Raw genomic sequence first — 22332 nt, forward strand, 5'->3', positions numbered from 1 at the left:
TGTCGGAGACAGTGCAATTGGCACAGGACAGAGCGGAGTTTAGGGCTGTTGTACATAGGGTCGCTATGAGTCGCAAGCGACTCGACGGCACACAACAACAACAACAACAACAACAACAGAGTCCAGCCGCTTAATTCTAAATACACATTTTTCACACACATATGAAGTTTTTGTTGTTAAGTGCCATCAAGTCACCTGTGACTCACAGTGACCCCTCTGTACAACAGCTCTGAACCCTGCTCTATCCTGAGCCAACTTCACCATCTCTGACAGACCTACCCCCATTACTCTAGTCACTGAGTCAATCTATCTTATCAAGGGTCTTCCCCTCCTGCATTGTCCCTTCCCCCTCCCCAGCATGATGTCTGTCTCCAAGGACCAGTCTCTCCTTGCAACATGCCCAAAGTATGTCAGATGAAGCTTCAGAATCTTGCCTCCAAGGAGCAGCCTGGTTTCACCCTCTCCAGCTTTCTGATGTAATGAGCCTATTTTTTATTGATGTAAAACTGTTTAGAACTATCCCAGGGAGTTTGCTTGGTGGCGATATTACAGATGGGACCAGTTCATGGAGAAGGACACTATGCTGGGTAAAGCAGAGAGAGTCAACAAATAAAGAGGAAGACCCTCAGTGAGATGGCTGGACATAGGGGCTGCAGCAATGGCTCGAAAGGACCACGATTATGAAGACCCCACGGGAGCAGGCAGTGTTTCCTCCTGTGGCGTGTCGGGTTGCGATGAGCCAACTCAGGGACACTTAGAAACAGCAGTAGGCAGCTATGTATACCTAGAAGCATATTGCCAGAGCTCTCTCCACCCAGTAGAGCCACTGGATGGATCTGTACCTTCACCCTTTTGCTTAGAACCTCATCGACTGCCTTATCAGACCACATGTTGTCATCATTGTTGTTGTGTTCTATGAGTCAATCCCCAAACTGATGCTACATGCTACAGTGTGGACAGACCCCAAAACATGCTGCTAAGTGAACGCAGCCAAAAAAAGGACCACATCTTCAGCAGTTCAAATCCACCAGCAGCTCTACGGGACCAAGATGGACAGTCTCCTCTTGCTTCCATTCACAGCCTAAGAAACCGAATGGAGGGATAGTGACTATGAGTAGGACCCGATGCAATGGCCGTGAGAGATAGACTGACAGCTGTAGAAACAAAGCTAGATATGTTGTTGTTTATATGTGCCATCAAGTCAACTGTGACTCATAGCAACCTAAGAACAATACATCTGTACCCTAGCCTGTGCCATTCTCTTCATCTCTAATATACTCAAGTTCATTGTTACAGTCACTGTGTCAATCCATCTTGTTGGGGTCTTCCACTTTCTTACTGACTCTTCACCTTTCTTCTTCTTCTTTTTTTTTTTTTTGCATACACACGCGCATGTTTATTGCAACTTTACCTACAATGGCAAAGAGTTGGAAACAATCCAAGTGCCTATCAACAGACGATTGCTAAAGAAACTATAGTACATTCATACAATGGAGTATTTATACACATTACTAAGAAACAACCTTCTTGCAGAAAGTGAAGAAGACTTGAAGCATTTACTGAAGAAGATAAAAGACTTTAACCCTCAATATGATTACATCTTGGTGCTAAGAAAACAAAAATCCTCATTATTGGATTAATAAGTAACATCTCAATAGATGGAGAAAAGGTTGAAGTCCTCGACTATTTCATTGTGGTTGAATCCACACTCTATACCCATGATAACAGGAGCTCAGGAGACAGATAGTATTGGGGAAGTCTGCTGTCGGGGACTTCTCCAAAGAGGAACAAGGATATCAGTCCAAAGGTTACTGTGCAATTGCTCCCTAATCGAAGGTTGAACAGTGAAGAAGTAAAAAAAAGTAATGTCCTTTGAGTTGCAGTGTTGGTGATGTCTTGAATATCCCAAGGACTGCCAAAGAAACCAATGCATGGGTCTTAAAGGAAGTATAACCAGGCTGTTGTTTAGAGGCAAGGTTGATGAACCCTCATCTCACACACTTCGGGCATGCTGTCAGGAGGGACCAGTTTTTGAGAAAAGACATCATGCTGGGAAATGCTGAAGGTCAGAGAAAGAGAGAATGACCCTCAACAAGTTGAACTGACACTGGCTTTGACAATGAACTCAAGCATGGCAGAGATCACAAGGATGGTGCTGGAGAAGGCAAGGTTCAGATCTGTTGTTCTAAGAGCTGCTGTAAGGACTCTTCACCTTTCTAAGAATGATGTCTTTTTCCAAGAACTGGCCCCTCCTAACAATATATGCAAAGTCTGTGAGACAAAATTTCCCCATCTTCATCTCAAAGGAGCAATCTGGTTGTATTTTTTCCAAGATATATTTGTTTGTTCTTTTGACTGTCCATGGGATGTTCAGTACTCTTCTCCAGCACCACATTCCAAAGGCATCAATTCTCCTTCTGTCATTGTTATTTGTTGTCCAGCCTTCAGCTGCACAGCAAGTAATTGAGAAGATCATGACTTCGATCAGGTGCACCTTCATCTTTAAACCATTATCATTGCTCATTAGCACTTTGGAGAGGTCATCGACAGCAGATTTTCCCAATGCAATGTGTCCTTTCTGATTTCTTGACTGCTGGTACCAAGGGTGTTGACTGTGGATTCAAGTAAGATGAAATTGTTTTACCAGTTTAATCTTTTTTCACCTACCAAAATGTTGCCTATTGGCCCACTGGCAAAGATTTTTGTTTTCTTGGTGTGGAGATCTAATCCATATTGAAAGCTGTAGTCTTTCATTTTCTGCAGTAAGAACGTGAAGTCTTCCTTGCTTTCAGTGAGCAAAGTCATGTAATCTGCATTACACAGGTTGCTGCTGAGTTCCTCCAATCCTGATGCCACATTCTTTTTCATAAAGTCTAACTTCTCGAATGATATGCTCAGCATACAGAATGAATAAGTATGGAGAAAAGATACAGCCCTGTTGCACAGCTTTCTTATTTCCAACCATGTAGAGTCACCATATGTATGTGATTCAAACAGTAAGAGTTAAGCATTTGTTTACTAACCAAGAGATTGGTGGTTAGAACTTTTTCAGAGCTGCCTCAAAAGAAAGGGCTGGTGCCCTGCTTCCAAAAGGTAAGCCTTAAAACCCTATGACTGAATGACTTGTGTAGCAACCACTGCATGGGAACCTCAACTGCTGTGTTATTCTTCACCAAAACCAACAAAATATCATTAGAAAAATAAAACCCTTCAAACACAGGGATTTGCCCTCAGTCTCAATCAAAAGCATGGCAACAGATTTCTATATAAACAAAAAATGCTCTTAGCCACTAGTGAGTGCTCCATGGATATAGCCTGATATTGATAGAAACCTGAGATAAATACACATACATCTGCTGATGTTAGATGAATCTTGGCTGAAAGCACAGAACACTAGTAAAATGTTTACTTGTGTTTTATTAACCATGCAATGCAATCTGACTGTAGGGATCATAACAAATTATGGATAACATTGAAAAGAATAAAAATTCTAGAACAATTACTTGTGCTGGTGATAAACCTATATAATGATCAAGAATTAGTTGGCCAAACAGAAAGAGGAAATAATAAATGCCTCAGAGGCAGGAAACGGCTGCATCGAGATTGTATTTTTCCCCTCTATCCCTAGTCATCTGTATGCTGAACACACTACTCAAGCATCTGGAGTATGTGAAGAAGAATGTGACATCGGGATCGGAAGAAGACCCATCAACAACTTGTGCCATGCAGATGACACATTACTGGCTGAAGGTGAAGAGGACTTGAAACACTTGCTTCAGAAGATCAAAGACTGCAGCCTTCAATATGAATTGCATCTCAACATCAAGAAGACAAAAATCCTCACCACTGAGCCAACAGACAACACAGCAATAGATGGAGAAAAGATTGAAGTTGTCAACAATTCCTTTTACTTGCATCTACAATCAACGCCAAGGTTAAGAGCTATCAAGAAATTAAAAGATGGAGTTTCGGCGGCTCCTCTCGCGGGGATTGGCTATTGGCGGCGTTGCAGCTCGGCTCTTGTGCGGCGGTGGGATCAGCAGGGGCTGCAGCGAGAGAGTTAGCACGATGTCTCACACCATTTTGTTGGTACAACCTACCAAGAGGCCAGAAGGCAGAACTTACGCAGACTATGAATCAGTGAATGAATGCATGGAAGGTGTTTGTAAAATGTATGAAGAACATCTGAAGAGAATGAATCGCAACAGTCCTTCAATCACATATGATATCAGTCAATTGTTTGATTTTATTGATGATCTGGCAGACCTCAGCTGTCTTGTTTACCGAGCCGATACCCAGACATACCAGCCTTACAACAAAGACTGGATCAAGGAGAAGATCTATGTGCTCCTTCGTCGGCAGGCCCGACAGGCTGGGAAATAGTTGAACTGGAAGCATTAGGGAATGGGGGTGGACTTGGAACACAGGTGTGTACAGTGTGCTGTAGTGGGAGTTTTGTATTATAGTCCTGTTTCCATTTTGTTACTCTCTAGCCAGGATTGAATGTATTAGATGAAATGTGAGATTTGTTCACTCTGAAACCCCTGTTGCCCTTTTTTCCTTTTCTTTCCCCTTTCTTTCTTAAACATTTTTATGATGACTTAAAAAGAAGTTGTTCTGTCAGTTAATGTTGATTTCAATCCTTCAAGATGTTCATACCTTCTTTATAACATTCACTGTATTAACCCTTCTGCAAAGTAGATGGGGTGGGGGGAACAAGTTTAGTTATGCCCTCAAAATAAATCTTAGTTAAAAATAAATACCTTTTAGTTATATTTTTTAAAAAAAAGAAATTAAAAGATATGTTTCATTGGGAAAATACAGTGTCAAGAACCTCTCCAAAGTACCAAAGAGCAATGCTGTCATTCTAAAGACGAAGGTGTGCCTCACGAATAAGGATGACAGAAGAATTGATACCTTTGAATTGTGATGTTGCAGAAGAGCACTGTATACACATAAACTGGTGCAATGACAGAGGATTGTGGGCAAAGGGAGTGGGGAAGGCTGGCCAGGAAGGTAGCAGTTGTGGAACCTGAGTAAAGGGTGGTGTGAAATGGGTTCTAGAAGACGGATCACAGGTAAGGAAGGTGGCCTGTTCCCAACAAACAAATCCCAAATCAAAGCATCAACCATCTCCCACAGTATTCCTGAATGATTAAATTAGAATCATTAGGGAAAGGGAAAAATGAGTATTTACATCAGTTATTGATCGATTTTCAGGGACAAAAGGATCCTCCACAAGATGGACTGACGTGATACAGTGACTGTACAGGTGGGCTGGAGCAGGCCAGCGATGGTCAGGATGGCATAGGATAGGACAGGGCTCCACTTGTGCATAGGATTGCTATGAGTCATAGACAAGTAGGTGGCACTTAACAACATATAACATGTCTAAGACCAGTGCTCTTGTTCTTAGTAAGGAAAACTGGATAGGAATAGGGAGTTGAAGGCAAGGGAGTTAGAGATTTTTTTTTACCATTCACTTTGAATTTTCTGTAATGTCTGCGATTTTGACCTATGCATCTATTGTTTTTTACAATAAATACAAATAATTATACTATACCCTATGCTGAGCAAATTCTTCAAGAAGCTTGACTCTATGAAGAGGAATGTGGCATTAGGATCAGAGGAAGATTCATCAATAACCTGTGTTATGCAGATAACACAGCCTTGCTTGCTGAAAGTGAGGAAGACTCGAAGCACTAGTTGCAGAAGATCAAAGAATACAGCCTTCTATATGGAACATCAAGAAAACAAAGATTTTTACCACTGGACTTAAAGGCAGTATCATGATAGATGGAGAAAAAGATTGAAACGGTCTACAATTTCATCTTACTTGGATCCACAATTAATGCCCTTGTTATAAGCAATCAGGAAATCAGGAGATGTATTGCACTGGTCATGTCTGCAGTTAAAGATCTCTTCAAATTATCAAGGAGTAATGATATCTGTTTGAGGACTAAGGTGCATCTGATTCAGGCCATTGTCTTTCTAATCACTTTTTATGCATCTGAGGGCTGGACAGTGAATAAGGACAGCAGAAGAAGAAGAATTGATGCCTTTGAGCTGCAGTGTTGTGGAGGAGTACTGAACATTCCATGGATTGCCAAAAGAACAAACAAATATGTCTTGGAGAAAGTGCAGCCAGAGTGATCTCTGGAGGCAAATATGATAAGGCTTTGATTCACATACTTCAGGCATGCTGCTATGAGGACTTACTCCTTGGAGAGGGACATGATGCTTGGAAAGGTAAAGGGTCAGCAAAAGAGAGGAAGATCCTTGACCAGATGGATTGACACAGTGACTGCCGCAATGGCCTCTAATGTGGGTTCAGATCTGTTGGGCACAGGGTTGCCATGGGTTACACTCAACTCAGCAGCACCTAACAGCAACAATACCATACTCTTTGCTCTTGAATCCATATTGACACATAATAACCCTGTTAGATAGACTAAAACTACCCTGAAAGGTTTTCTAGGCTATGACTACAGTTTATTAAGTGGTTACATCTCTCTCTTAAGGAGAAAGATGCTGTGGATTTGAAAGACCATTCATGTGGCCGGTGAGGGATCAACTACCCAGTGACTCTGGTAAATAACCATAATGACTGACTATGGAGTTCCTGGTTATCACGTGATATGGTGCAAATAAGCACCTCACCGTTTCTACCATCTGCGAAATGGGATAGCAGGCTTGCAGGCCTGGTGTAAGGATTAACTAAACTTGGTGGACAGGAAAGTCATGGGCATTTAATAAACATGAGCTTCTTGCCATTCCAAATCAAAAAGGCAAACCCACTGCTGTTGATGTTATCTCATCTCCAGATAACCCCACATGGTTACAGAGTAAAACTGCTTCATACTGTTTTCTAGGCTATAATCTTTATACAATCAGACTGTATACAATCCTTCTGTTGGGCTGCTTATTGGGGTTGAACCAACAACCTTTTGGTTACTCAGTTCACTGCCATCTCATAGGAACCGATTCATAGTGACCCTCTATCAAGTTTCCAAAACCACATGAGTGCCCATCAACAAACGAATGGATAGAAAAGCTCGTATATTCACACAATGGAATACTATGCAGACTTGAAAACCAAGGAACTCATGAAATATTATTCAAAATGGGTGACCCTGGAGGACATTATGCTGAGTGAAATATCTCAGTCACAAAAGGACAAATACTGCATAGTGCCACTGTAGTAGAATGGCACTGACATCAGGGTTGAGGGAAGACAGAGAAGGAGGGGAGAAATGATGTATATTGCATTGAAACAGATGAGGGTGAGAACTGCTTAAAAGGGACATATGAATGGGTATTCTTGTCATTACAGAAGTCCAGAGTGAAGGCTGCATAGTGGAGTGGGCTTAGGCAGAGGGATTGCATAACAATGAAAAAGGGTTTTCTTTTTCTTTTCAAGAAGAGTGAATTGGGGGGTCAGGGAGAAAAGTGCAACAATGAATGAATGGAAACCCTAAGTCTCTGTAAACTTTCATTTAAATTAATTTTTAAAAGCCTTAAAAACCCCCAAATCTCATGAGTAGAAATTGTCCATCTTTCTACCTCGGAGTAAATGGTGGGTTCAAATCATCAGAGAGGTACAGCCTTTGGAGTCACAGTCATTCTCTGTGGACTGTGCCACCACGGTCCCTTTGCTGACGCTTGTTGTGTTCTGTTGACTTGGAACTGAGCCCTAGCTGACCCTCCAGCGGGTCTTCAGAGACTGTAAACTCCATGGGAGGAGACTGTCCATCTTTTGTTAGAGGAGCAGCTGGTGGATTCAAAATGCATGCCTTCGGGTTGACAGCGCAAAGCCCTCCTCCACAGCTACTAACTGAGTATAAACCTCATGCACAATTCAAGCAGGCAGGGGGTTTTCTTTTTTCTTCTAACTCCAGCCTCCTTCAAATCACCTTTCTACCTGGAGTGTGGAGGCCTTTGTGAAATGAGACTGGGAGCAAACGCCATAGCTGCCTGCAACTCTCCACAAAGATCAGGCCACATCTCTTCACCAGTGAACCAACCTCTCAAGGCTCGAGCATCTTTATTTATTGAAAACTTGCTTTCAAACAGACCTTTGCCATCAAATTATACTCAGAAAGCCAGGCTTTCTGAGCATAATTTTAAATCAGTCGAGTTCCTAAAAGTATTCATCAAACACATTGAGCCAAGATTTCCCAAGGCGGGAGGGGGGGGGGGTGAAATAATCTGAAAGTAGAAAATAGCAATGGCATATGTTAACTAGATGAGAGCGTCGAAGCAGGCTGGCTCACAATTTCTTGGCATTTGTTGTGTGTATATATAGCACATGATTTATCAAAATAGCAGAGAACATTTATTTTACATAATTTTTCTATTTAAAAAAAAAGATAAGAACTTGAGGAAATCACTGTCAACTTAAAGACCTTGTTTGTACCACCATGTAATCCCTTCAGTACCTTAATTTAGAGCCTGTGACTTGATAGGGGTCTTCCAAAAAAGGAAGCTTTTTTTCACTTTTCATCTGTGTTTCTGGACTTTTATCTCTTGAGTTCATGGATCTATCAGACTGGAGAGGAAGCTTCAACTTAACTACGATAATCACAGGGTAGAATTTAGAGTCTTCACTGGCAGAGTGGTAATCTACCATGAAGGAGGTAAGAACCCAGGTCTGGGAAGCCCACTGAACTGGGTTTGAATTCCTCTTCTGCCGTCTGGTAGCTGTGTGACATTGGGTAGGTTACTTTACTTCTCTGAACCTCAGTTTCCTCCCCTACAAAATGGAGATGGGGTAGTTCTTACCTCACAAGGTTGCCATGGAGATGAAAGAAGTCAACATTAGAATATCTTACAATGCCTAGCAGCATTCAACCTTTCAACAAGAGTTTAGTGAGTGCTATAAAAGACAAGAGCCTTCAATATGGATTACATTTCGAGCTCAGAAAGACAAAAATCCTCACCACTGGGCCAATAGGTAACATCCTGACAGATGGTGAAGAGACTGAAGTTGTCAACAAGTTCCCCTTACTTGGATCCACAATCAACATCCTTGGTAATAGCAGTCAAGAAATCAAAAGATACATTGCATTGGGAAAATCTAATGTCAGAGACTCCTCCAAAATACTAAGAAGTAATAATGATGTCAATTTAAAGACTAAGGTGAGTCTGATTCAGGCCATGGTCTTTTCAATTTCTTGTTATGCATCTGAGAGCTGGACAATGACTAAGGATGACAGAAGAATTTATGCCTTTGAGTTGTAGTGCTGGAGAAGAGTATTTAATATATAATTTATTGCCAAAAGAACCAACATAATTATCTAGGAGACAGTGAAGCCAGAGTGCTCCTTTGAAGCAAGGATGGTGAAGCTCTGTCTCACCTACTTGGAGCATGTTGTTGATGAAGTCACTCCTTGGAAAGGGACAGCATGCTTGGAAAAGGGGGTGAGTGAAAGAGAGGAAGCCCCTCAACAAGATTAATTGACACAGTGACTAGAACAGTGGGGTCAAATATAGCAGCGATGGTGAGGATGGCACAGGATTGGGCAGGGTTCAGATCCATTGTTCACAGGGTCACTGTGAATCATCTGACTCGATGGCACCAAACAACAACAACAACAACAATGCTGGGAGTGCTAGGGACATAAAAGAACAAAACAGGTGTGGCTCTCTGTTCTTTCAAAGTGAATGTGCCAGCAAGGCAGGAAATTGGTTTACAATAAAATCAACAATTTGTTGTTAAGTGCCACGCCGTCAGTCCCAAGCCATAGCAAGGCTGTGTGTGCGAAATGAGATGCTTCCAGTCTGGCCCCGTCCTCTCAACTGCTGTTGGTTTTGAGCCTTTTGTTGTAGCTACTGCATCAACTCAAGTGACTGAGGGTCTTTTTCTCTCTGATTTACTTTACCAAACATGATGTCCTTTCTCAGGGATTAGTCCCTCCCGATAACATGTCACAAAGTCCATGAGAAGAAATCTCACCATCCTTGTTTCTAAAAAGCATCCTGGCTGTTCTTCTAAGAAAGCTCTATTATTATTATTATTATTATTATTATTATTATTATTATCATTATTTTGGTAACCCACACTATATTCAATATTTTTATTCAGATGCATCAATTCTTCTTCAGCCTTTCTTAACCATTACCCAGCTTTCAAGTTCATAGGAGGTGACTGAAAATATCATGGCTTGGGTCAGACACACCTTGGTCTTAAATGTGGCGTCTTGGCTGTCAGGGTGGGACTGTTGCAGAAGACCACTGGCCTTGCGGGATATGTGACAGTCCACATGAAAGACTGTTTATTATGCACACAGATCCTTATGTTCTCCAGCAAAACCTTAACAATGCAGCATGCAGAAAGTATACAAAAGGGATTACAAATGCAAAGCTGAGTTAAAGCGGAACCGAAAATATTAGGAGACCCACTTCAGGGGGGACACATGGAAGAAGTTCTTTTTCAGGCTGAAAATGAATTGAGTTTGGCAAGAAAAATGATACAGTGGAAACCGTGGGAGTTTTTAGCAGTAGATCTTCCTGTCAATCAGTGGAAATGGCCAATATAATCACCATTATATGGGACTTTGGGGTGTTGATTGGAAAATGATGTAATTAAGTGTTGTGCTATATTTTTAAAAAAAGCATAGCATTTTGGCTATTTAACATCTTTTTTACCCAGACTTATCCAAATCAATACATGATCATCTGACTTGTTGACAAGTCTTTATACCTTTGAGAATGGATGTACCCAGATAAAGAAATGAACACAGTGTCAAGACAAAGGACAATTAGGAGGAAGGAGTGGTCAGTCAAAGCTTCTCTCAGGAGGCTTAGGGTGAGAGGACAGTTAAATGCACGTGCAGGCTCAAGCAGGGAGATTAGCTGCTACAAAGGCCAGGCTGTAGGTTCAAAAGACTTGAGATTCGAAAGACAGGCTGGATAGAGACTACTCTGAGGAGTGTTTGTGTTTACCTGAACCCAAGGAAAAGCCATCAAAGAGTTCCAAGCGGGGGTGGGAGATTGTAATATGGTCAAATCAAGGTTTCAGAAGATCTCTCAGGCACAATGGAGAAATGGATTGTGAAAAGACAAGAGAGGAAGTAGGGAGAAAGAGGAAGAAGTTGACTCTTAGGGCAGTGAGCAAGTGGTTATATGATAACTAAAAGTCTGTAGTTTGAACCCACCAGTTCCTTCATAGCTAAAAAGATGTGGTCATCTTTGGGGTTTTTTTTAAGGTTAGTCTTGAAAAAACCATGAGGCAGTTCTACTGTCACATGGGGTACCGTTGAGTTAGAATTGATTTGATAACAATGAGTGGTAAGAAGTTGAGATACAATCCTAAAGGCACGTGGTTTCACCCACCAGCTTCTCCAAGAGAGAGAATGGGCAATTCCATGTGATTTGTTGTTGTTGATTGCTGTCAAGTCGAGCATGACTCGTAGCGACCCTATGAACGCAAGGCCTGAAGCCTTTCTGTAACTATCATCATTTATCAACGTCCATAGCGTTTTCAGAGGTATGTTGTTTAGGAAGTGGATGCCGCTCCTGCTTCCAACCCATGTGGTTTACTGCCTCTGAAAACCCACTGAAGGACCAGCTATGAGTTCATTCTGACCCAACGACACATATCAACAACAAAACATATAGTATATTGGGAACCTGGACTGAGTCATTCCAAAACCATTCAACTGATGTATCTCCACTTGAGGTCAAGACCACTCACACTTTGGAAACTAAGTAAGACTCAGATTTCGAGGCCCGCAGATATATTGCTCCTGAGTCTGAAAAAAATGAGGCCTGGGAATCCATATTTTACTAAGATGATGTTATTGTTGTGTGCCATCAAATTGAAACTGGCCCATAGCTGACCTTCCTGCCGGTTTTCAGAGGCAGTTAATCACACAGGAGGAGCCAGCTTTCTTCCATGGAGATTTGAACTGCCTGCCTTCGAGATTGCAGTGCAGCTTCTTACCACCAGGTCACCAGTGCTCCCTACGAAGATGTAAATAGTAGATAATTAAGCTTGAAAATCACTTGGAAAAATATTTTTTTAAAAAACACAACTAAAAATTTAAAAAAAAAAAAAATCACTTGAAGCTCCCTGCCTTGACACAGATTTTTTTGAGGAGTTGGATGGGATGACCTTCCAGGAGGCTTTCATTTCTGAATGTCTGTTTTGTTAGTTGTTGACTGTCACTGAGTCAGCTCTGACCCACAGTGACCTTATTATAACAGCACTTTGTGAGATTTAAATCCCTTGTGGAGGCTGGTGTGTCAATCCATCCCATTGATGGGTTTTCTCATTTTTGCTGTTTATCAAACATGACATCCTTTGTTAGGGATGGAACATTCCTCAAGGTCTGTAATTACTGAACATTTTATCTATTTGTATTTCCTTACCACTGCCATAAATTCAGATAACAGTGAGCTTGTTTCCTGGAGAGGGAAACACTAGCTTATATTCTGGATCTAACTCATTGTCTTCAAGTAGAACGAACTCAGATCTGATCCCCCATTGGGTTCCTAAGGCTACCAACGGAACAGAAGGAGACTGTCCATCTCTCTCCCTCAGGAAGGCTGAGGAGTCAAACCATCAGAGAGGCACACTGTACCACTGTATTCTGGAGAAACAATTATATACAAGAATAAATAGTGGTTAATGCTCCTCAGGACCTTAGTGTATACTCGTGGTTGTGCTAAGCACCATGTCAAAGAATCATTATATCTTATGAAGTGGGTGCCATTGCTACCCCCACTTCACAGACGCTGAAACTGAGGTCCACAAGAGGGGAAAGCAGCTGGCTCGAGGTTACCTATCAAGTTAGCAAGAGAGTCAGGAGGATGTGAATTCCGATGTCATTAAGTAGAGTGTCTACATGCTTAGCCCCTTTCTGACATGGCCTCATTGGAGCAGGAGTAGGTGACTCCTGCATCTACAGAACAGAGGGCTTTATGCCACAACTGTCCAAGGAATTTATTAAGTCATATATTAAGTCAACAAGCAGGTAGGAGAACTTGCTACGTATCTTAATTCTAATCATGTAGTTTATACTCAACTAAACAAAAAACCCCAAACAAAGACCAAAAGCCAAAACCTATTGCCATTGACTCCATCCTAAGTCATGGGAATTCCATGTGTCACAGAACACACCCGTGTTACACAACACAAGCGTGATATAAAGTTTATGGAATGAGACTGCTGGGACTTTCTGCCAAAGTTCCACTGAGTTGACGTGAACTGTCAAGCTTTGAGTTAGTCAGAATTACAGCTTCTTGTCCTCAATTCAGAACCAACTCAGAGCTGACCCTCCAGCAGATTTTCAGAAGTTACAAATCACCCAGGAAGAAATGGCTTATTGGTCTCCCTCAGAGCAGCTGATGGATCCAAACTGACATAGATGGGCTAACCTGTGAGCTAGCTGGGCACCTCCCAATGGACTATGCCGACAGAGTTCCTTCCCATCGTAAACAGAGCTCCCACTTCCAGTCTGTGCCACGAAGAGCCCCTATAGCAAGCCATCAAAGGTATACTAACGAGGATGGAAGATGCATCAGTGCTGGTCACCTATGACTCACAGTGACCCCTCTCAACAACAGATCTGAACCTTGTCCCTCCCGCACCACCATCACCATCTCAGATACACTCAAACCCACCCTTACAGTCACTATGTTACTTCATCTCCTCGATAGTCTTTTATTTCTCTGACCCTCCACCTTTCCCAGCATGATGGCTTTTCCCCAAGACTGGCCCCTTTCCAACAATGTGAGATGAAATTTCACCATCTTTGCCTTTAAGGAGCACCCTGATTGCAATTTCTCCAAGATGGACTTGTTTGCTCTCTTGGTAGTTTATGGGATATTCCGTACTCTTCTCCAAACCCCAATCTGAAGGCATTGATTCTTCTTCTGTCATATTTATTCACTGTCTAACTTTCAGAGGCATACCAAGTAATAAAAAGATCATGGCTTAGATCAAGTGCATTTTCATTTTTAAACTAACACCCTTGCTCCAAGCCATGATTGGAGGCCCTTGACAACAGTTTTTTCCAGAGCAACATGTCTTTTGATTTATTCACAGCTGTTAACTATGGTGTCAATTACAGACCCCAAGCAAAATGAAGTCATTGACAAGTTCAATCTTTTCTCAATCTATCATGATGTTAAATCATTTGAGAAACTGGACTCTATAAAGAAGAATGTGGCATCAGGATTGGAGGAAGACTCATCAACAACCTGTGTCAGGCAGATAATACAAACCTTACTAGGAGACACACTGGAGACTTAATATAACAGAAATCAGAAAAGTTAGGTTTAATTTAAGGATCCTCTGTAAATAGTTGGCCAAGACATTTATTGTCTAAAACAAAGAACTTTAAACCAATGACTCTCATCCAGGGGTGATTTTGTCCCCAGGCAGTGTTAGGACATTGTTTTAATTGTCACAACTGGGGAATCATAGGTATGCTGTTGTCATCTAGTGAATAGAGGTCAGAGATGATTCAGTCTCTAAGCTACAAAGCATTATCTAAATGTAAGTAGCACTGAGGTGAGGCACTCTGGATTGAAGAGTTAAATTAGTTAAACCTCCTAATGAGGTAACTCGTGGTGGCTGTGATGCTGAACACTGTGACACTGATGTGTCAGATGTGATCATGATTACCCATGGTGGACAGTGTTTGGTGGAGCTCCCCGATTAAAACAAGCTTGGAAGCAGGAGTGGCATCCACTTCTGAAATAGCTTGCCTCCGGAATCTCTATGAATGTGGAGAAATGATGAAAGTTATAGAAGTGTTCAGGTCTTACGTTCACAGGGTCGCTATGAGTTGTCTACAACTCGACGGCGCTCAACAACAACAATGGAGGATTGGAAGTATGAGATGGAATCAACTAGACCACAGTGAATTTTTTAGTTAATTGCTTATAGACAATGCTACGTACACCCATCTAGAGAGCTCGGTCACTGGCCATTAGAGCAGGGTCCTTATAGGTGATCCAAACACCCGCTTATGTCTCAGAAAGTTAAATCAATTGCCCAAGATCCCACATTGATTCATAGACACCACAACTGGCAGAACTAAGGGAGCTTTGTAACACTGACCTAAACCATGAGGATGAAGGTCTAATGACCTGTAACCATGTTTGAAAAACTGCCTGGACTAAAGGAGCGTATCCTGCTGCCAAACTAAATTATTGCCTGTTAAGCTCCCTAATAAACCTCATAACGGTGAGTACGGTTCTATGATGTCTGTGTAATCATTGCAAAGGATTTTGGACCCAGTAAAGTAGTAAGATTGGTGTTGGAATTAGTAGAAGTAAGTGTGGGAGTGTGGGAGACCAGGCCTGACCTTATGGAAATTAGTTTTTGTGCTATGGAGGTTATTGATGGGGACAGTTTCTCTTTGTGGAGTTAGCAGAAGTCAGCCTCAGCCATCCTCATGCTGTCTATACCCTTTCTATAGCATCGTACTTTTAGATATCATAGAGTGCCTCTAAGCCAATTGGCCTTGGAACCAATCCTCCCAAAGACCTGAAGTAACCAAAGGAATTAATGTCTCTTTGCAAGAAGACTTTTTTCTTTTTTTGCTTTCATATTAGTCCCTTAAATCCTGAAACACACAGCTACATGGTGTGGGTATGAGTGGATTTTAGGTTTGAAAATGTTTTTATAGTCTTAACTCTTAGGTTCCTTGAGTCATTAATATTATCCCTAACTTTTTGTCGGAAATGGGTGATAATGAATCTTCATCTCCTTTCCTTGGTCAAGTATCCTTCTGCCCCATGTGGCACAGAGGGTTGGAAAGTAGCATAAAACCCCACTGGGTCTTTAGTCATATACTTTAGTCCTGCATCTCTTTACAGATACCTCATGACTTAGAGAAAAGTCTACCTGCTTCTAGTTAGAACTCTAAAACACATCCTTAAGAGCGTTAACAGGGGCCTACAAAGTTTATATGGGACAGGTTCAAAAGCAACAGCCATGCTTATAGTGAAACATCATCTTGCAATAGCTCTTTAAAATTACAAACACAAAGGAAAATTAGAGAGGCATCCACTCTCCAAGCCTTTCAGAAAACATGCACTTGTTTCTTTGACCACATACATGGAAATCTCCAAGGAAGGTGGTGACGTAGACATCAGGGGAGTGAAACCTGTTCAAGGAATGTCCCACAAAGGGTATCATGGCAAACCTGGAAGTCCACAGAGTGACTCTGTAGATTCATGGCAAATTATGAATAAGCAGGTGGAAGATAAGATTCTTGACAAGAGAGTTAATGTGCATAGTGAGAACATTAAGCACTTTAAGAGATGAGATAGCTTTTGCTATTGAAGTACAATGATGCAAAAAAAGAATACCACCAAAGGAAAAAAGTCTTTGGGTTTAGCTAAAAAGTCAGCCTCCTCAACCCAGAGAAGCTCACTTGGTAGGAGTCTAAGAATGGGAACCTAATCCCTATGAACTCTTATTCTACCACTATTGGGGTGATTCTAACTCTTATTGGTCCTACGCTGGGTTTCCAAGACAGCTCATCTTTCTCCCCTCTTGCCTACTTAAGGCACATAGAGTCCTACCTTTACGTAGCTTTCCTTCTAGTGATGGGAGATAGCAATTAAACGATAAGCTGATGGGTTTGAACTGGTGACTCTGTGATTGAAGACTGACACATCACCCAACACACTACGCCATCAGAGCTCTTTGTGAATTTCTAACATAACTCTCCTCAAATTTTCATTGCTGCCTTTGGATCCATTCCACCACACGACAACCCCAGGGAACAAACTAGAATTGCCTTAGAGGGTTACCAAAGCTGTCATTTTTCAAAAAGAAGACTGTTATATCTTTCTCCAACATTGTAGCTGATGGGTTTGGATTGTCATCCTTTTAATTAGCAGCCAAACGCCACTGTGTCACCAGGGTTCCCAGATTCATGGTGAATTGTATAAATGGTGGAGGGGGTAAAAATATTAGGTCTTTGACCCATAAGTGCCCTTCAGCAGGTTTTCAGAGGCTGTAATTGCATGGGAGATTTTCCATCTCTATCCCACTGAGCACATGGTGGATTAGAAATGCCTGCCTTTGGGTTGGCAGTGCAACTCTCTACTCACTAGGTCACCAGTGCTCCCTAGAAATGCATTTATTATTGTTGTTACCGATAGGTGTTATCGAGTTGACTGAAAGTCATAGCAACCTTATGACTAACAGATCTGAACGCTGTCCTGTATAATCCTCATAGATTCTGACATAGTTGAGATCATTGCTGCAGTCACTGTGTCTGTCTATCTGGTTGGTGTGTTTTCCCCTGCTGATTTTTGTTGTTGTGTACTGTCGAGTTGGAACCAACCCATAGCTCACCCTCCAGTGGGTTTTCAGAGGCCATTGATAGCAGGGGTGGAGATTGCCCATCCTTCTCCCCTGCAGCTGGTGGATTCTAACCATGTGCATTCCGGACTGCAGTACAGGTTCTTACCACTAGGGTACCAGAGCTCCTGTCTTCTCCCCTAGAGATGTAGTATTCAACACAGCAGATACACTAGGCTCTGTCTTTCCTATTAAGATGTAGTGTTTTTCTTGCTGGAGAAAAAGAACAGCCATGCAATCATTAAGCCAAACTGTCATTATCACAGCCTCCCCAATTCAAGGCTGAAAATTCAAAGAGGGTGAGAAGTAGAAAGATAAATGAGGCTGTAGCTGATCTTTCCAGGTGGAAGAGGAGTTCATTGGCTTAGAACTTAATAATGGTAATTCCAACTGCCAGGGAAGAGAATTAAGCTGATGGATAGAGTTTCTGATTTTGCAAATCCTCTGATCTATGTAAACTGGTCTCTACTGGAGTCTAGTACTGAATTGAATCTGTGCCATGCAGGAAGCCCCTGGATGGTGCTAACAGTCCAAATTCTCAGCCACTAAGTGAAAGGTTGGAGGTCTGGATCCATCTAGGGGCTCCGCAGAGGAAATATCTGGTGCTCTGCTTCTAAAAAAATAAGTCACTGAAAACTCTGTTAGGCAGAGTACTATTCTGATATACACACGGTTGCCATGAGGCAAAGTTGATTCATCAGCTAAAAACAATGTAGTGTGCCAGGGCAACATCTTGTCTACTTGAGATACACAGATTCCCACCTTTATGTGGCTTTCATTCTAGCAATGGAAGACAACCACTCTAAAATAAGTATATATCAAAAGGTGACATAGAAAAACAATCAAGAAGAACATGGTGCTGAAGGGTAGAGGCAGAGAAGAGAATCCTTACAGAGGATGAGTAAGATAGGCTTTGGTGAGAAGGAGTGTATCTGTGGCTTGACAAGGATGGAGCAGACATTCTGGAGAAGATCTTTATATATATATATATATAATTTTATTTTTTTAATGAACATTTACAGAGAACTTGGATTTCCATTCATTCATTGCTGCACTTCTCTCCCCGCCCAGCCCTCTCCCTCCGCCCCCCAGCTCGCTTCTCTCTTTCAAAAGTAAAAGAAAGACTCCCTCCCTGGTACACAATCCCCTCACACCCCTCCCATCGCCCCAAGTCCATTCCACTATGCAACCTTAATTGTGGTCTCTTGTGATAACAATAATACCCTATCATACATCGCTTTTAAACTATTCAGTCCCTCATCTGTTTCAGTGCAGTATACACAATTTATCCAGTTTTTCTCAGTCTTACCCCCACCCTGATATCAGTCCCATTTTACAGCAGTGGCACCATGCAATATTTGTCCTTTTGTGACTGAGATATTTAACTCATCATAATGTCCTCCAGGCTCACCCATTTTGGATAATATTGAATTAATTCCTTGTTTTTCAATGCAGCATAGTATTCCATCATGTGAATATACCACAGCTTCTTTACCCATTCGTTTGTTGATGGGCACCTGGGTTGTTTCCAACTCCTTGCTATTGTGAACAGAGCTGTGATAAACATGGGTATGCATATATCTGCTTGGATGTCAGTTATGGTATCTTTGGGATATATTCCCAGTAGTGGAATTGCTGGGTCAAATGGAATCTCTATTTGCAACTTTTTGAGAAAGCGCCATACCGCCTTCCACAGTGGTTGCACCACTGGAGAAGATCTTTATGGGTTAATGAGGCCAGATCCTGCCCGATGTACAAGGAGGTGAGTGTGACTGGAATAGCATGAATGATGGGAAGAGTGGAAGAAATGAAATTTGAAGTGAAACAGGGTTTCAGAATTTGTGGCACCTCTGGTCATTGCATAGCTTGGCTTTTCTCCCATTGAGATGGGGGCTATGGTTTTGAGCAGAGAAAGAATGTGACCTGGAGTTGAAAGGCTCCCTCTGGCTGTATTCTGGAGAACAGACTATAGGAAGGTGATGGCAGGGGCAAGAAGACTAAACTAATAAAAAGACAATTTCAAGCAACCCAGAGGAGAGAAGATGGGGACTTGACCATAGAGAAGAAAAGAGTAGCCTTAGAGGTAGAGAAAAATGTTAGAGTTTGAGTGCACTGTAAAGATTGGGCCAACACGATTTTCTGGTGGATTGAAAGAGAAATGTGAAAGAGAAGAGTCAAAATTGATGCCAGTATTTGGCCTGAACAAGAGAATGAACGACATAGCCATCGACAATGAGGAGTATGGTGGAGGAAAGGTCTGAGTTTGGACATAGGGTCTCACATCACATCAGACATTTTCTTTGTCTCCAAAAGGGGCCATGACATCCAAATGTTATGCTAGCTAAACAAAAGAAGGAAGAATCCAGAGTGTAGGAAGACGGATAACACCAGGATCATTAATTGGATGTGTACTCAGAGTGCTTGAAGCACTTGTTGCAGAAGATCAAGGAATGCAGCCTTTGGTATGAACTGCATCTCAATGTTAAGAAAACAAAGATTTTACCACTGAACTAATAGCATCATAATGGATGGAGAGGAGATTGAAACTGCCAACAACTTCATCTTACTTGTATCCACAATTAATACCCTTGGTACAAGCAGTCAGGAAATAAGGAGATGCACTGAGCTGGGAAAATCTGCAGTTAGGGACCTTTCCAAATTATTGAGGAGTTGTGATGTCAGTTTGAGGACTAAGGTGTGTCTGATTCTGTCCATAGTCTTTCTGATCACTTGCTATGCAGGTGAAAGCTGGACAGTGAACTTATTCACAGAAAAATAATTGATGCCTTTGAGCTGTGTTGTTGGAGAAGAGCACTGAACATCCCAAGAATGGCCAAGAGAACAAGCAGATATGTCTTGGAGAGGGTGCAGCCGGAGTGCTCTTTGGAGGCTGGAATGATGAGGCTTCCCCTCACATACTTTGGGCATGTCACTAGGAGGGGCTATTCCTTGGAGAAGGACATGATGCTGGGAAGGATGGAGAGTCTGCAAAGGAGAGGAAGACCCTCAACCAGGTGGATTGACATGGGCTCTGGTGTGTCAGGAAGTGTGAGGATGGTGCAGGACAGAACAGGGTTCAGATCTTTTGTTCTTTTTTTATTTTTTGTTCTTTTGTCGCTATGAGTCGTACTCAATTTGACAATACCTAACAACAACAACAACTCAGAGCTGAGCACAGTGCTGAGAACTCTCCCAGGATTACCTCCCTGATCTTCACTAGAGTTCCTCCACATGGACACTATTAACATCCCCATTATGCAGCTAAGGAAATGAAGTCACTAGCCTGAGGCCTCTCACCGACAGGGTGTGAACCCAGACCTATTGGACTAGGAGGCCACTCTGCTTTTGTCCTTACTGCTGATTAAGACCAGCAGACATCAGGGGAACATGCATTGAGGTGCTGAGCTTAAATTCTGGAAAATAGGCTTTACAGGAAGAGAGTGGCCTGAGCAAGCACAAGGTGACATCCCAGCTCCTCCCCACATACAAGGTCCTGTCTGACCTGGATCCGGCCACCTCTACCGCCTTCCTGGACCACTTGTTCCTTCTGGTCCACTAGCCTGCTTCTGAGGCGCCTGTGAGTGCTAAGGAGCTCAGGCGGCCTAGTGACAAGGAGCTTCCCCAGCTGCTCTGCAAGAAGAAAGACAGGCAAACTCCTCCCATGCAATTTACTGCCTCTAAAAACCTGCTGTGTTCGCTAGGAGTCGGTTGCAACGCAACAGCACATAACAATGAATGATGTCAACAGTAAAGTGTTTTACTAGTAACTAAAAGAGACTGGAGGATCAATCTCACCCATAGGCACCTCGGAGGAAAGGCCTGGCAACCTACGTCTGATACTTATCACAGTCTCAAAAACCCTCTTAGGCACATTCTATTCCGCAACTTACGGGCTCACCATGAGTTGGAAAAGACTCATCAGCTACTAGTGAGTTTTAAGACAAGCCAGGTTTTTTTTTTTTCCTTCTCGGGGCTTTTACTCACCTAATTGTGCTCTCTATTTCATCCTCCAAATGACTCCTATATCTCTCAGGGGGCTCAGCACTTTCTAAAGGAAGCCTACCCTCATCCTCGTTCCTCCCGTCTAAAACTTCATCATACCTACACTTCTTCCTTACAGCCGTTGTTGTGTTCCATCAAGTCGGAACTGACTCATAGCTGACCCTCTGGCAGATTTGCAGAGGCAGTTAACTGCACGGGAAGAGATTGCCCACCCTTCTCCTGCGGAGCAGCTGGTGGAGTTGAACTGCAGGTCTTCAAGATTGAAGCTCAACTTCTTGCTGCTAGGCCACCAGAGCTCTCTTTACAGCAATTAAGGAGATTTTTGTGTAATTATATGTCGTGTCTGCCAAGAGGCTGTGTCTCAGCGTTAGCCAAGAGAACTTCCTGCAATGAGAAATACTTTAAACTGGGACTACCGACCACTGGTCCCTGTGGCTGCTGGGCACTTGAAATGAGGTTAATCCAACTGATAACCAGATTTTCAACATTTTCTATCTTTTACTAATTTGGTTTAAATGTAAATAATCACACGTGGTTAGTAGCTACCGTACTGGACATTGAAAACTGTGAGGTCCTTCAGGACACAGCCTATATCTACCATGTGCATCTGCAGATTCTCTTGTATTTGGATGGCGTCCAAGTAAATCATTGAATGAATGTCGTCTGTGAACCCTGCTTTCAAGAAATCATCCTAGAAAGACCCCAGAAGGGCTGAGTTGCCAAGGTCACATGATGAGACAGAACGGGAGGTAAAACTTCAGCCTTCCGACTCTACCATACTTAGTACTGTCCCTGATTGGACAGCAGCTAAGAGGCGGGGTTGTCTGTGGTCTTGAACAAAACAGAAAAGGCTGTTTTCTTTAGGTGCCTTTATCTCCCTTCCTCTCCCCTGACTCTGTACACTACTTATTGTTGTTGTTGTTGTTATGTGCCGTCGAGTCGTTTCCGACTCATAGCGACCCTATGCACAACAGCTCTAAACCCTGCTCTATCCTGCGCCA

General features: G+C 42.3%; 1 protein-coding gene and 2 pseudogenes across 1 annotated transcript in view; 2 read left to right on the plus strand and 1 right to left on the minus strand.

Annotated features, from left to right (window-relative positions):
- LOC102869229 (synaptic vesicle 2-related protein-like) overlaps nucleotides 1–22332 on the minus strand; it is a 143071-nt gene that overhangs the window by 103322 nt on the left and 17417 nt on the right. The gene's annotated exons all lie outside the window — the stretch shown is intronic.
- Nucleotides 4069–4383, plus strand: LOC102868422 (annotated as a pseudogene).
- LOC102856095 lies at nucleotides 4405–10538 on the plus strand (annotated as a pseudogene).

The sequence above is a fragment of the Elephantulus edwardii genome, unplaced genomic scaffold (assembly GCF_000299155.1).
Source record: "Elephantulus edwardii isolate Elephantulus edwardi_28Jun2011 unplaced genomic scaffold, EleEdw1.0 scaffold00151, whole genome shotgun sequence".
Taxonomy (NCBI): Eukaryota; Metazoa; Chordata; class Mammalia; order Macroscelidea; family Macroscelididae; genus Elephantulus; species Elephantulus edwardii.